The following is a 15,909-nucleotide window of genomic DNA, read 5'->3' as shown; positions in this document are numbered from 1 at the left end:
CGTGGTGTCGACACAGTTTAACGACAGCGACCACGTGACACACTCGTGCATAGCTCATTAAATGACACCGAGGTGGGCCATGTGGTATGGTAGCACATTCCTGCCAACATGTCAGGAGAAAAAGTGTTGTCTATGGGAATTGTCAAACTGCGAATATGCTTAGGTGGAGAATGTTTCTTTCATTAAATACATTTAGAATTCAGATACAAAGTACGAGTAGTTGGACAAGAGTAACACACGTGAAAAGAGTAACACACGTGACAAGAGTAACACACGTGACAAGAGTAACACACGTGACAAGAGTAACACACGTGACAAGAGTAATACACGTGACAAGAGTAACACACGTGACAAGAGTAACACACGTGACAAGAGTAACACACGTGACAAGAGTAACACACGTGACAAGAGTAACACACGTGACAAGAGTAACACACGTGACAAGAGTAACACACGTGACAAGAGTAACACACGTGACAAGAGTAACACACGTGACAAGAGTAACACACGTGACAAGAGTAACACACGTGACAAGAGTAACACACGTGACAAGAGTAACACACGTGACAAGAGTAACACACGTGACAAGAGTAACACACGTGACAAGAGTAACACACGTGACAAGAGTAACACACGTGACAAGAGTAACACACGTGACAAGAAAAGTGGAGCAGGTTTATGGAGCTTGACATCTTGAAGCAAGAGGTTATCGTGTATACCAACATTCACAGGTCATGGGTCATTGTCTTCACCAACATTCACAGGTCATGGGTCATTGTCTTCACCAATTCACAGGTCATAGGTCATTGTCTTCACCAACATTCACAGGTCATGGGTCATTGTCTTCACCAACATTCACAGGTCATGGGTCATTGTCTTCACCAACATTCACAGGTCATGGGTCATTGTCTTCACCAACATTCACAGCTCATGGGTCATTGTCTTCACCAACAAGGATGGAAGTCGGGGAAAGAACGAGGGAGGGAAAGAGACAGAGAAAGAGAGAGAGAGAGAGAGAGAGAGAGAGAGAGAGAGAGAGAGAGAGAGAGAGAGAGAGAGAGAGAGAGAGAGAGAGAGAGCGAGAGAGAGAGAGAGAGCGAGAGAGAGAGCGAGAGCGAGAGTAAGTGAGAGAGAGAGAGAGAGAAAGAGAGAGAGAGATGGATCTAGAGAGAGAGAGAGAGATGGATCTAGAGAGAGAGAGAGCGAGAGAGAGAGAGCGAGAGAGAGAGCGAGAGCGAGAGTAAGTGAGAGAGAGAGAGAGAGAGAGAGAGAGAGAGAGAATAGGGAAAATGGGAAACAGAGACAAAGAGAGAACGAGAGAGAGACAGACACAGAGAGAGACAGAGACAGACAGAGACAGAGACAGAGATTATTGAATTGAATTGAATTATAACTTTTTATACACAAAATCCACTCAGACTAGATCAACGAAATTTTACTAGCTTGTAAAACAATCACTTAGCCTCCAAAGTGTGGAAATGATGTGCTTCTGTGAAGCAGGCTTGAGTCAATACGACGGTTTTAGTGACTAGATCTAAAAACGAGACTGATGGAACTTTTCAGTGGTGTTTTTGAAACCTGCGAACGGTGTGTTTACAAATTACACCAGCGGCACCCTTAACTCTATGTGTACAGAAAAACCAAATACATCGAACAAAAGCTGAAAGGCTGGACTGTTAGTGTTTCTGTGGACGTTTGCACATCTTGAGGCAAGAAAAGGTTAAAAGTTGCATTGTTTCAGTCAAGTGCAGATTACAGGGTATCAACTGAATATAAATGCCCATTGATAAGAATAGAGAGCGGGTCTTGCTCCTTTAAACGATATATGTGGCAACTAGATGAATACCCGCTTCGCCGGGTACGGCTTCGCCGGGAAGAGGTCGGATCGAATATCCGGCTGCACCGGCGCACCGCACGAAGGAAGGGAGATAAACGCGCAAAACACTGGAGAAGATATGGAAGAGTAATACCCGGCTTCGCCGGGACAGTGACCTTCTAAAAATAGTATAACGAGCATATGGATTGAGCGTTGTCGACAGTGACCTTCTAAAAATAAAAACGGGAATATGGATTGACGCCACACGAAGGAAGGGAGATAAAAGCAAAACACTGGAGAAGATAAGGAAGAGTTAGTGGGAATGGATCTGGGAAGATGAACAGAAAAACCAAAATCGGTTCAGCCCTGCGCGCTGAGAGCACGTGTTGAAAATTCTCATCGACCAGGTTGTGTCCGGGGTCTACCTGAATATGCCCACCGAATTTGAAGCAGATCCATCGAGAACTTTGGCCGTGCATCGCGAACACACACGTACACAGACACACACACACACACACACACACACACACACACACACACACACACACACACAAGTCGTATATAGATGTACACAATGTTTTAGATCTATCCCCGACGCAGTTTGTCAACAAACACGTCGAAAACGGCAACCTATTTTGCCCGCAAATGACGGTATCGGAGATGACGGGCGCTCGCATTTTGCCTCACGACAGAGCCAGAAGACACCTGACGGCCCGGTTAGTGATTTTCTTCGTTGTATGCTCATGCAGCGAACACCATATCACAAGATGGAACATAAATTGTTTCTCATTTGCAAGAAAAAAAAACCGGTAACGGAGATGACGGTTATCGAATCCCCATTTTCTCTCTTTGTTGCCTCTTGGCTAGACTCAGACGCACTTCGGCAGTAAACAAAGACCTGCTCATAATAAAAATAGTATAATAATATAAACCAAAAACGTGTGGATGTTGTTTTAAGCGTATTCGTGTGTAAAAAGTCACACAAAATGGGATGAAAAAATATTCCCGAAAGAAGTTACTGCATTTGAGCCTATTTCCCCGGACATTTACTGTTAGTGTTAGCCCTCACTGGCGAAGACTCACAGGGACTTCCTCGTGCACAAAAATGACTGCAGCAACAGCACTGACGATCGTGTCATATAAAATGACTGCAGCAACAGCACTGACGATCGTGTCATATAAAATGACTGCAGCAACAGCACTGACGATCGTGTCATATAAAATGACTGCAGCAACAGCACTGACGATCGTGTCATATAAAATGACTGCAGCAACAGCACTGACGGTCGTGTCATATAAAATGACTGCAGCAACAGCACTGACGATCGTGTCATTTAAAATGACTGCAGCAACAGCACTGACGATCGTGTCATATAAAATGACTGCAGCAACAGCACTGACGGTCGTGTCATATAAAATGACTGCAGCAACAGCACTGACGATCGTGTCATTTAAAATGACTGCAGCAACAGCACTGACGATCGTGTCATATAAAATGACTGCAGCAACAGCACTGACGATCGCGTCATTTAAAATGATAGTGCATGTGATAAGAAAGAGCTTGCTGATATTTTTAGAATTCTTATCGGAGATGACGTTTTTGGTAGTATTTATTGCTCTCAGAACTAGGAGTAACAAGGAATTGACATAGCTCACGGCCGACCATATCATAGATAATACCAGTTTAACCTTGACAGCTTTGTGTATTTAGCTGCAGGGCGCCCCGGACAACGAAAACACAAAACGGTCGCTTCTTATTGACATTTGCCTTGTGACTGGTGCGTTCCCTATCAGAAAGTTAGTTGGAGAAGGGAAGACGGGTGGGAGAGAGGTTGGGTGTGGGGGGTGGGAGTGCATTGCAAGGAGCCCAGTCATGTTCTGATACCACGACACAGAACACGCAGGGGCCGCGTGCATGATAATCTACTGTCACGTGACACTAGTCAGGGACAATGGTGTACATAGTGCAAGCCGGGTTTGATTGCTTGTTTGACACAACTTTTAGCAGCTGCCTTTTCTGCTCTCTCTCTCTCTCTCTCTCTCTCTCTCCCTCTCTCTCTCTCTCTCTCTGTCTCTCTCTCTCTCTCTCTCTCTCTCTCTCTCTCTCTCTCTCTCTCTCTCTCTCTCTCTCTCTCTCTCTCTCTCTCTCTCTCTCTCTCTCTCTCTCTCTCTCTCTCTCTCTCTCTCTCTCTCTCTCTCTGTCTCGAGGTATTACACACCGGTACGACCGAACATAAGGTATCAATAAACTCCTCTTGTGCAGCGGGTTGAAAGTATACCCTGATCCCTCGGAGATATACCTCCACTCCGGTCTGAACGACCTCACGTGACATGTTATATGGTAGAAGAGCATGCTGTCGCTTATTCTCCTTCTGAAGATGAGGTATACCCTCAGTTCGGTTAGACTGAAACGATGCTCAAGCAGTGGAATTTGTCTGTGGTTTGTTTCAGAGCAAAATGTTATTTTATCCAAACAAGAAGATATTCTCGCGCACCGCCTTGTTCAGGATATCCACAAGTTGACAATGATGTGTGCGAAATAAATAAACAATGAAACGAACCAGAACGGACGGACGGACGGGCAGACTGACGGACGGACTGACGGACGGACCGACGGGCAGATTGAGGGACGGACCGATCGATGGACGGACGGAGGGACGGGGGGAGGGGGGGGGGGGCGGCGGGAGGGGGGGGGGTGGCGTTACGGGTAACCCCTCCTGATCCGGTCCTGCAGGGTATTCCTTCAACCCTCTGCACAAGAGGAATCTATTCGGATACAGACTGAAGGACGGACGGACTGACGGACGGACTGATGGACTGACAGACAGACTGTCGGACGGACCGTATGGACGGACATACGGACGGACTAAAAGGACGAAGGAACGAATAAACGAAGGAAATAACGAAGGTCGGAACGAAAGAGCGAACGAACCAACCCACGAATGAACGAACGAACGAACGAACGAACGAACGAACGAGCAAACAAACAAACAAACAAACAAACAAATAAACAAGCAAACAATAAACAATAATTGTGTGCAATCTGGCCCATTTTCAGGGCATTTGTCAAACGTTTGGAGGAGGTCCACAGTTAGGCCTGGGTGGGGGGGGGGGGGTTGTCCCACCAACAGGAATTCCCCCCCCCCCCCCCCCCCTCTCCCCTGTATTGGGCCCTGCACAAGAGGAATTTATTGATACGGACTGAACTTGAAGAACGGATTGACTGACGGACCGACGGACGGACGGACTGACGGACGTACTGAAGGACTGTCGGACGAACTGTCGAACGAACGAACGAACGAACGAACGAACAAACGAACGAACAAACGAACTGACGAACGAACAAACTGACGAACGAACAAACAAACGAACAAATTAGCAAATGAATACATACATTCGCAGAAAGAAAAAGGCAAAAGGTACATTTGTGGAGTCAGTAAGGGGGGTGGGTGGGCTTCCGGAACCCAGGAACCTTGGGAATCCCCCCTGGCCTAGAACACACACACACTGATCGACACTGACACACACACTGACACACACAACTTGACGAACGCACACACACACACACAATACACACACACACATCCACACCGGCACACACACACACACGCACGCACACACACACTGTGACACACACACGTAAACACACACACCGGCAATGACACTGACACACACACACACGTACCGTACACACTGACGGGCACACTGCCGGGCACACACTGACACACACACACACACACACACACACACACACAAACACAAACACATACTGACATACTCGCAACTGACATAGCAGAGGGGGGTGGTAAGTCATTTGAACGTTTAATTTCTTTTGTCACAAATTTAACTACCCATCCGTTCCTTGTGTTTTTATTTTGAGATAGTTTTGTATTTTTAGTCACTGCAGCGAAGGGACATCACTCCCGCCACCTTATCTGTATCTTCTTCTGCTTGTTGCCGTAACACGTGTAGACCAGTCCAAATCGTCCAAATGTAGTGGTCATCTGCAGAGACGCCGCCGTGCCGTACAGCTTATCCTGGATGGGAGTCGGGATTCGCTTTTTTTGCACTGCCATTGATGCCAAGAACGGAGCAGCCAGGGTCATTTCAATTTTCATCCAGGAATGGCACAAGCGAGCCAAACCGGCCGATGGTCTTTCGACTCCATGGAGACAGCTGGTGAAGGTAATACTATTTTTATTCCTACATTCGTGTTGACGACAGAGTGCAACGTTTCTAAAATATGATCGGTGCTAACAGAGCAGCAGGAATATACGTGCCCTTGATGACTTGGTCACTTTCGGTTTCACGGTACCAGTAAAGTCGATCGAACCCCCCCCCCCCCCCCCCCCCCCCCCTTCCTTTTAGGACCTAAACAAATCTGAAAAAATCAGGTCTTGAAAGGAAGAAGTCTTGAGATGAGAGTAAATATAGAGAGGTTGTGGACAGACAAATCTGAGAAAACAGGGTCTTAAAAGGGAGGGAGTCTTTAATCAGGGGATATTAAAAGTGTTGTTCCACTGTACTACCAAAAAGAGGGGATACTGTTTGATGTTACTGTAAAGACTTACAGTAACACTGTTCTCTCCGATTGCCAGTGTTTGTACTTTGAAACAGATTGTATGACCGGCACGGTTGGCCTTGTGGTAAGGCGCCCGCCCCGTGATCGGGAGGTCGTGGGTTCGAACCCCGGCCGGGTCATACCTAAGACTTTAAAATTGGCAATCTAGTGGCTGCTCCGCCTGGCGTCTGGCATTATGGGGTTAGTGCTAGGACTGGTTGGTCCGGTGTCAGAATAATGTGACTGGGTGAGACACGAAGCCTGTGCTGCGACTTCTGTCTTGTGTGTGGCGCACGTTAAATGTCAAAGCAGCACCGCCCTGATTGGCCCTTCGTGGTCGACTGGGCGTTAAGCAAACAAACAAACAGATTGTATCCTGAAATTTAGCACTCCATGTGTTAACATTTCCACTTCCAGGTCTGTAGTGTGCAAACGTGTTGTCACTGTTACAGCTGAAATGAACTAACAAGAATACTAGTCTGATGTACATAAAATATGGGAGAGGTTTGGGGTCGGGGGTGGATGGCAAGCATAACATTGATAAATGACTATAGTTTTGCAGTGGTTTGCTCTCTTGTACTATGAGTGTTAACAGCAATTGTTTATAATTTGTTACTCAACTTACTGTAAGGACTATTACTATTAGCTTTTCTCAGCAACTGCAAACAATTGTGACTTAATTGCAAGAGCGCTTCATTTAACATTGGGACACTTCTTTTGGTTTTTTTAATGGCTATAGTGTAGAAACTAGAAATGCTGAGATACATTAATGTAGTCATGAACAACAGCAACAACAAAAACAAGAACATGTTTTGAATTCTGATAGCTAATGAAACTGACAGCTTGATTAGAAATAGAATTATGTAGTTTTTGCAATTGCTGACTGAGTTGCATCCTTTGGTTTTACCTTGCATTGATTATCACCTTTGCTGACAATTGACTCATTGAGTGCAGTATTGAGTAACGTATAGTTATTTTATTTCAAGTTAACTTCTGGCTCTGCATGGTGTTAATCCTACTCAAACTTAGTCAAAGTAAGGTATCATTATTTATGAATAATGTGAAGTTGAAGATACAAATTAATGAGAAAGTTTGTGTATTTTTCTGTACACTCTTGCTATTTACTGTTTCAGTGCTGAACCATTTGCTTGAATGCTTGATCAGATGATGACAGAGTGACACCTGGTGGTACCCAATAAAACTGCCTTTGCTGCTATAACTACAAGAAATTTCTACAATTCAGAACAGTAAGTGCATGAGGTTCCATTTTAAGCTGTCAAGAGTAAATCTCAGGAATAGATTAGAAGATTTAGTTATGTCACACATGTCTTGCTTTCTTGACTTTTCTCACACTCTCTTGTCAGACTCAGAGAGTGCATGATTGTACATTTTTTTTACAGTAATTTTTTATGTTCCTAATTGGAAAACAAATGTGTCATAATCTTAGTGTTTAGGATAACTATATGGCAGAGAGAATCATGGAAATGATTGGGCGATGGGGGTGTGTCGCTGGTGTGCAAGAGGGTGGGTGGGTGTGGAGAGAGTAGTGATGGTAGTCAACTACTAACTAAAAGATTACTGATTGCATACATTTAGTGTTTATTGATTTGGAGGGTGGGGGAGGAAGGCAAGCAGTATTATTACATGTGTATGGGTATACTAGTTGTGCATGTTCCAAATGGGGGTGGAGGTTGGCATGGCAAGCAATAGCTCAGTCGGTATAGTGGCCTTGAAACCGGTTGTGGGGATTTATTTCTCAGAATTGACGTTGTGCAGACTCTGCTTGGTTTCTGAATAGCTTATTAAGCCTGTGACTGTGTGCATACATAAAGATCTCAAGTTCACAGTTTCAGGGCTTGGAATTAATGGAAACATCAACACACATGTAGGAAAAACTCAAAAAAAGGAGGGGGGGGGGGAGTTTGGTCCCACGGTAGTGTTTGAATGAAAGCAATCTTACTTTTTAAGAGGGTAATCTTGCAGGACTATGATTCTTACATTGGTAGTTGACTAGTGTAGTTGTGGTTTTGTACTAGTGAGGAATGTCATCTATGTCATGTGATTTCTTGCTTCTTCTTTTTGTGTGTGCAGCTAAAGATGTTGGACCTTGCCTACAGCCTAGTTTTGCATAGATCTCCAACACCGTGGCTTTACTCTGAGACACCTCAGAAAACACAGCCTTTTCTGCTGCTGAAAGGTAAACATTAGGTTAAATTTGTGTTTGTTTTGATTTGTATGTTTTCCTTTTGTAGTCTATGGCAGGAGATTTGTGCAGGTGTACAAATGGTAGAGGTGTCAGAGGAAATGTCCACTTGTTACTTGTCTCTATATCAGTATATATGTATCACAAATACGCATCAAATGTACTGATCAATAGAGACCACATGGACAATTTCAAGCACTTTTCTGCCAGGGGTAGGGTCAGCTATGTAAGAATCATGTCTTACTCTGTTCATGCAAAAATAAGGTTCTGCATTTGAATGAGTTTGAATCAGGCACCTGTGTTTTTGCTCTTGTTTGTGCCCTCTTGTGAACTGTTAACTTATGAACAACCACCCCAGCAAGCAACTCTTTACTGTTCTGAGCACAACAGAAGAGCGCATGGTCTGGGCATATGGATGGTAAACACATCTCATGCACAAGTACAGGCCTGAAAGTGGCGAGTATTTTCAATTACTCGCCATGGCGAGTAAAAATCATGTAAATGGTGAGTAGAAATGTTAATCTACTCGCCACATGCGAGTAAAGTTGATAAAACAAATGGTTGTTTTGACGAGTAAAGTTTCAGTAAATTATGAGAAGTACATGTACTAGCAGTGCTTCATTTTGTGGACTTTCAGTGCTGAAGTATGATTGTGTGGATTGATCATTTTGTATTCTGTTATTCAGATTGCCACTTGCTTTCTTTTACATATATTTACAAGATGGTGGCTGATTTGTGTGTGTTGCAGAACACAGGTCCATGAATAAAAGAACCCAGCTGGTATTCTTCATTCATGGAAAATGAAAGGAAATTTATCAGCCAGGATTCGCCACTCACTCTGCTAAGGGGGAACCCCGGTCAGCCCTACAGTGGATGAACAGCTTGGTCCTTGGAGGGAAAGGTAACTACTGCAGCACTTTAGAAGGGGTCTATGTCGACCAACAGTGGCTGTATTCCCTGTATGTTAATTTCCTGTACATATACAGGGAATATACTTCCGTTAGACGCCATGGAGTTACTTCAAGCTTGTGAAAGTGATTCAATGGACGAGAGTACCAGCGAGGAAAACATAATACCAGGCTGTTGGGGGTGGGGGTGCAGATGTTTCTTTAACTAAATCCGTTTTGATAAACGGTCGAAGCATGTTTTGCTTGATTGGATGCCGCACGCGAATTCAGGATTTTAAATAGATTCTCCTATCTAACCGCAGTCACGCGCTTGGCGCAAGATTGTACGATATTATACTTCTTTACAGAAAATCCAACTGTATTCCCGGTACACAGGGAAAACACCTATGGCTATGGGGAATACACCTTCTTTTGGTCGACATAGACCCCTTCAACCTTACAATATGTGAATGTGTAGAATATTATGCTTTTGCTTAAAGCTTGTTACATATGACTAAGACAGAAATGTTAATCATTCCCTTGGTGCAAATCATAAAAAGAACAATAGCGATCTGATGTACTGTGGATCAATCGAGGAAAAGGTGTGTATGACCTAGAAGAAACTGGTTTTGAAAGTGCTGAGGATGGATGGAACATTGATGCAATATCATTTACTACATTGAACCTGGGTTTCAAACTGAAGTGCTTTTTTATGCAGGGTTCGTACAGAGTCCTTGAACCCTGGAAAACTCCTTGAAAATTGGAAAACCTTTTCCAGGCCTTGAAAAGTGCTTGAAAATAGAGTTTTGTTAAATAGTCATTGAAAAGTACTTGATTTTTCCAAATTGTTGCCTATACATTTCGTCAGCAGCTTGTCTTATTTAAAAAAAAAATGCAACCCCCTTTTTTTTCGTCAAATACAGTACACACATTTTGGGAGAATAAAAGATCGAGTGAAAACAAATTAAAGCAGACGAACTAACTATTACTAGTCACCTGTAGTTGCTTCCCTTCCTGAAGGTAAGCTTGGTGCTTTGCATTAAATTGGGGAAAATCATGTCCTTGAAAAGCATTTATTTGGTCCTGGAAATGTCCTTGAAAACTCCTTGAATTGTATCAGCTCTGCCCTGCAGGAACCCTGTTTATGCTTCTTGTTATATATACTGTTCAAAAAAAAGAAACGCATAGCTTGTAATATTTGGTTAATTTAGTTATATGGCTACAAGGATATCCACCAAACTGCAGAAAATGTTTATCTGGTCGTCGACCTTTCGTCCATTGTCACAAGTGAGCTCTGCACGTGACGCATGCGTTATCAGTGGCTACAATGTCAAAATTGCTCATTTGGCATGACCACTCGTCATGCTTCAGTGTAATGTCGTGAAACTCGGGGAATATTGAGCTCTCACCATGTCTTCCAAAACCCATAAAAGCGGATTGTTCGCCACAAAGAAATCAGACGACAATTCAGCGACGAAAGATGGCCCGATTGAGCAGAGAAGACCGCCAAATTGCATTGGGTCGTTTACAAGCAGGCCAAAGTCAAAGTGCAATCGCCAGGCACTTCCACGTGTCCCAGGGCACCATCAGTAGACTGTGGGTCAGGTTTCAAGCCACTGGCTCCGTTGCTGACTTGCCACGAGCGGGAAGACCAAGGGCGACAACTGCTGCTCACGACCGCTTCATACGGCTCCGCCACCTCCGGAATCGTTTCCTGTCGGCCTCATCTTCTGTCCAGGCTCTCCCCGGGCCACACCGATTATCGGACCAGACCGTGCGGAACCGCCTGCATGAAGCTGGTTTGAGAGCTCGCAGACCTCACAGAGGAGCTGTCCTCACCCGCCGCCATCGCCAGAACCGAGTGCAGTGGGGCAACCAGCACCTTCGCTGGACCGTCCGGAATCACTGGAGACACGTGTGGTTCAGCGACGAGTCCTACTTCCTGCTCCAGCGACATGATGGTCGGAGGAGGGTCTACCGGAGAGTAAACGAACGTTACGCGCCCAACTGTGTGGATGAGGCACCCGTTCATGGTGGTGGAGGCGTCATGGTGTGGGGGGCGATCAATACCGCTGGAAGGAGCACCCTGGTGCACGTCCAAGGGCGCATAACTGCCCAGCGATACGTGGAGGAAATTCTGCGCCCACACGCCCTTCCTCTTCTGGCTGACCAGGATGCCATATTCCAGCAGGACAACGCTCGCCCGCACACAGCACGACTCACCACCCAGTTCCTCACCGACCACCATGTCCAGGTGCTTCCCTGGCCATCCATGTCGCCAGACATGAACCCGATAGAACACCTCTGGGATGAATTGGACAGACGTGTGCGCAGGCGAGAAGAAGCGCCGGCAAATCACCGCGATCTATTGCAGGCACTTCAGGAGGAGTGGGACACCATCCCACAGCAAGATATCCGGCATCTGATCCAGCCCATGCCCAGAAGGTGCCGGGCAGTTGTTGCTGCTCAAGGCAGTCACACCCCCTACTGACTTGACAGCCTCGGCACCCAATCGTATTGATTGACTGATTGATTTGAAGATGCAAATGAACTGTGTGTGCATTCAACTGTGTCCATACCAAATTTCAAACAAATAATCTAAATATTGGATTTTCTGTTAATTTTTTCGAAAAATAAAACAAATTTGGCAAGTAGCAACTATGCGTTTCTTTTTTTGAACAGTATATATGGTCTCGATTGACTCCTGTGTTCAAGAGACTGTAAACAACCATAAACAATCTTGTGTTGTTATGTGGTGGTGGTTTTGCTGTTGTCTAGCATCTACCCGTAATTGGCTTTATCAAATGCACCAGAAACGAGCATGAGTTTGTCGGATTAGTGAACTGTTTGAAAAACTTTAATGTATTTGTGGTTGACAGGTTGTTATTATTTCTATATTGTGTTCTTCTTTTTCTCAGGTGGGCTGTCTTCTGAAACATATGAATCGGGAGCGTCACATCTTTCTTCCTGAGACATCCCCTCTTGAAAATGGTGTGGCGTTTAGCTGAATGGAAACGTGGCAGTGTCCTGTTTTTCATAGCTTCGATGCGCGAAGTTGGGGATTTCAGCAGAGAATTTATTGATTGATTAATTAATTAGTTATTTAAGCTCACCTCACTCCTTAGTGTTATTTAGGGGGATGGGGGGGGGGTGGTGTTGGCCTGGATCTTGTTAGTGAACTTTCTTTCTGGCAACTCGCATCAGAAATTCCAGGTTTGCTTTCAAGGCAATAGACGGTTTTTGAAAATAATTCTGTTAGGATTATCAGCAGTCCGGAGGTGTAAAAATCCCTGTACTGCAGTCAGGTTTTTCAAAACATCTCGAGCACGCTCTACGCCTCTGACGGGCTGTATCCCACAATCGGGACAAACGACCAACTTGGATGTGTATGCCATGCGCACAATATGATACCCCTTGCCTTTAAAAATCAGCGGTCACGAGTTCATCACAGTTCAGAATTTGTTGTGTAAAAGATAGCCGCTGTCAGCTAGCCATTCGTGGCTCAGGTGATTATATTTAATACAAATTTAAAAAAAGGTTTCTTATGTAGCGCACGCCGCACAGCATACACATCACAGTCAGTCGCTTGTCCTGATCGCAGGATAGCGTGAAACATGCTCCGGGAGACTGCCAATAATCCTTACATAGTTATTTAAAGAAATTGTGTATTGGTACAGCATGTTATGCATGTACTAAGATAGCTATTTGTAAATATTTGGTAGATATTTATGGTGGTGTCCCGAATTGCTCCCTCCCAATTTGCCCCATCCCATATGGTCCCCAATTATTCTTGCATTTTGCTGTGAGTAACATAAAGGCATTTGTCTGAAGCGCATTTCCAAAAAGACCCCCCGCGGGTTAGGGGGAAGAATTTACCCGATGCTCCCCAGCATGTCGTAAGAGGCGACTAACGGATTCTGTTTCTCCTTTTACCCTTGTTAAGTGTTTCTTATATAGTCAATGTTTGTACAGATTTTAGTCAAGCAGTATGGAAGAAATGTTAAGTCCTTTGTACTGGAAACTTGCATTCTCCCAGTAAGGTAGTATATTGTACTACGTTGCAAGCCCCTGGAGCATTTTTTTTATTAGTGCTTTTGTGAACAAGAAACAATTAACAAGTGGCTCTATCCCATCTCCCCCCCTTTCCCTGTCGCGATATAACCTTCGTTAAACACCAATTAAAGAAAGAATTTCCAAAAAGCATAGTTACCATTTGTTTTTTTAAATCTGAATCCGTGACTGTTGTTCTTGAATACTCTTTCGTTTAGGTTTCCAAAAATGCTGATATAAAGGGGAAGGATAGTTGAAACTGTAACCGTTTACATTTTGCTCCCAGATTTGCAGTTGTTGTTTTTACTAGGAGTTTGGACGGGCTCGGTGTTCTTGTGGATAAGACATCGGCCTCCTATTCAGAAGGTCATGAGTCAAAATCGCGGCCGCCTGGTAGGTTAAAGGTGGAGAATTTTCTGATCTCCAAGGTCATTGCTTATGTGCAGACCTGCTAGTGCCTTATCCTCCTTCGTGTGTACACGCAATCACAAGACCAAGTGCGCACGGAAAAGATCCTGTAACCCATGTCAGAGTTTGGTGGGTTATAGAAACACAAAAATACCCTGCATGCTTCCCCCGAAAGCGGCGTATGGCTGCCTGAATGGTGGGGTAAAAACGGTCATACACGTAAAAATCCACTCGTGCAAATTTGTGAGTGAACGTGGGAGTTTCAGCCCATGAGCGAAGAAGAAGAAGAACTATGAGTTTTACTCTTTTAAAAAAATTATTTTCAAATTCGAAGATTGCCACAACAGTAGTCTATCTCATCCGACTTGAACCCTTCAGACTCCCTGTACATGTACTTGCAGTTTAAACTCATATTTTGTCTGAGAATAGTTTTCAAATGCAAAGTCCTTCAGAAAAACTGCGAGATAAAAATCTGGAGTGCTAATATCGTGTTGGTGTATCGTGTCAGTGGCCGAGTGGTAACGCACTTGCGCTCGGAAGCGAGAGGTTGCGAGTTCGACCCTGGGTCAGGGCGTTAGCAATTTTCTGCCCCCTTTCCTAACCTAGGTGGTGGGTTCAAGTCTTTCGGATGAGACGAAAAACCGAGGTCCCTTCGTGTACACTACATTGGGGTGTGCACGTTAAAGATCCCACGATTGACAAAAGGGTCTTTCCTGGCAAAATTGTATAGGCATAGATAAATTTTCATAAAAATGTCCACCAAAATACCCGTGTGACTTGGAATAATAGGCCGTGAAAAGCAGGATATGCGCCGAAATGGCTGCGATCTGCTGGCCGATGTGAATGCGTGATGTATTGTGTAAAACAATATTACATCTCACACGGCATAAATATATCCCTGTGCCTTGAATATGTGCGCGATATAAATTGCATAAAATAAAATTAAAATAAAATCCCCGAGCTTAGAACTGTACCCACAGAATACGCGCAATATAAGCCTCATATTGATTGGTATGTAAGAAATGTTAAAGTCCTTTGTACTGGAAACTTGCATTCTCCCAGTAAGGTAGTATATTGTACTACGTTGCAAGCCCCTGGAGCAATTTTTTGATTAGTGCTTTTGTGAACAAGAAACAATTAACAAGTGGCTCTATCCCATCCCCCCCCCCCCCCCCCCCCCCTCTTTCCCCGTCGCGATATAACCTTGAACGGTTGAAAACGACGTTAAACACCAAATATAGAAAGAAAGAATAATCTTTGAACAGCATTTGGTTGGAAAATGAAAGTCTTCACAAAGCTATCTTCTTCTATTTGTGTGGGTTAATATAAATAGGATTTAACATAACAATGTGGTACTGGTATGGGTTTTGTAAAGTGATTACTCAACTTCTGTGAATTGTACCTTCGTGGTGATCATGCTACACACTGGGTAATTCAAGCACAGAAAATAATATTTCTTAATAATTTGGCCTTATAAATGTACTCCGTGACTGTATTTGTATATGGTGAAAAGGAGAAGATATAAAATTTGTGAAATAGGACTTCGTATTTGGTTTTGTCATAATGAATTTGTTGTTTCTGTGTGTGTGTGTGTGTGTGTGTGTGTGTGTGTGTGTGTGTGTGTGTGTGTGTGTGTGTGTGTGTGTGTGTGAGAGCATGCATGCGTGCTTATGTGTGAGTGCACAATTGTGTGTGTGTATTAATCCAGCAGAAACAGCTTCTCTTCCATACATTTGAATCATTTATATTGATACCACATGGAGACTATTCTGAACACACAAGCGTGGTTTTCTCTCTACAGTGCTTTTCCTAAAGTTAAATATTGAATTTTTGAATTTAAAAGTTTTTGGCACACCACTTTAAGATAATGCTCAAGGAAAATAAATAGTCTTCTTTTTTCATTAACGCTTTTTCTCACAGTGATGTGTCAATATCTCAGACGCAAATCCAGAGTCATGCACCGTTTTATGCTTGGGAAGCGCAC

The 15,909-nt window shown here is 44.1% G+C and overlaps 1 long non-coding RNA gene across 1 annotated transcript; it reads left to right on the top strand.

Annotated features, from left to right (window-relative positions):
• Window positions 1–4,982: 4,982 nt before the first annotated feature.
• LOC138974060 (uncharacterized) lies at window positions 4,983–15,466 on the top strand. Its single transcript, XR_011458282.1, has 5 exons — window positions 4,983–6,001; window positions 7,511–7,624; window positions 8,469–8,574; window positions 9,329–9,481; window positions 12,386–15,466. It is a non-coding gene; the product is annotated as an uncharacterized lncRNA (long non-coding RNA).
• Window positions 15,467–15,909: the final 443 nt, after the last annotated feature.

The sequence above is a fragment of the Littorina saxatilis genome, linkage group LG8 (assembly GCF_037325665.1).
Source record: "Littorina saxatilis isolate snail1 linkage group LG8, US_GU_Lsax_2.0, whole genome shotgun sequence".
Classification (NCBI taxonomy): domain Eukaryota; kingdom Metazoa; phylum Mollusca; class Gastropoda; order Littorinimorpha; family Littorinidae; genus Littorina; species Littorina saxatilis.
Note: the sequence above shows the minus strand (reverse complement) of the source record. Positions and strands in the feature narration are given on the sequence as shown.